This window comes from Octopus bimaculoides, chromosome 20 (genome assembly GCF_001194135.2).
Source record: "Octopus bimaculoides isolate UCB-OBI-ISO-001 chromosome 20, ASM119413v2, whole genome shotgun sequence".
In the NCBI taxonomy this organism is placed as follows: Eukaryota; Metazoa; Mollusca; class Cephalopoda; order Octopoda; family Octopodidae; genus Octopus; species Octopus bimaculoides.
Genome location: NC_069000.1, coordinates 42,407,754 through 42,408,937, shown reverse-complemented (window position 1 = coordinate 42,408,937; position 1,184 = coordinate 42,407,754).

Genomic DNA, 1,184 nt, shown 5'->3' with positions numbered 1-1,184 from the left:
CCTCGACTGGTTTGAGACCAAGAGCTGTGGCCATGCTATTAAACCTGCGCATACACATATACGTTCGTCATGAATCCAACGGTGTTGTCTTTCTACCACTTAGTGCGTGCGCGCGCGCGACGCGTGCGTGTGTGCTCTCTTGCACATGCGCATTGTGTGATTTTATAAACAAGGACTAAAAAATACTCAATCCATTAATTTTACACGTTTATTGTCACCTCTCAGTTTCCATGAACATACACGCATATATATATATATATATATATATATACACATATACATACACGCCTATATATATATATATATAAGCGCACACGCACATATATATATATACATAGATATGTGCATACACGCACTTACATATATACATACATAATTCGTATATGTATACGTGATTCCATAACAGCATCGAGTGCTGGATCAAATCCTCAAGTAATATCAGAAAGAAAAAAACAATAAAGACAAAATAATAAAATTATGGTGAAGGGGAATTAACTCTGATATTGCAAATATTTATTATAGGTTATTATCTGCCCCTTAATCGTTGGCAAAACGGATATATTTTTATCAAAGAAATTTTCAAACTTTTCTCAAAAGAAAATGAGTTTTTATTATTTAATTTTATTATAAATATTTAATTGACATTTTTTTTTCTCCTGTAAGCAAAAGGAGGTTTTATTTTCCATGTATTATAAATGACAAATTTTTAACTTTTTTTTAAAACTGTTTTTCTTTTCAGTATAAATTTCATTATTATAATTTAAATATAATTTATCTTATTATAATTTAACTGTAGTTGAGTGCCTTAATAGCAAAGATTATGCAGAAGGCTAATAAAAGACTAATGAATTTTTAAAAGAAATATCACCCCCGTCCCTAAGCTTCATGTTCTGTTTTCTCAACCTTCTGTCACCAAACTTCCTTTCGTTCTTGGTTTAAACCATTCCGCTTAACTTATATACACTCAATCTTCTTCTCACTCCTTCTACTCTACAACAATGTCTTAACAATTTGTACCTAAGTGGTAAATATTTCATATTTCCACTCTGTGATATGTATTATTTATAATAATAAACTTATGATAGTTAGTATATGTGTAGTAGTAGTAGTAGTAGTAGTAGTAGTAGTAGTAGTAGTAGTAGTTGTTCAAAGAAATATTCACTGAGGTGATAGTATGTTTAAAC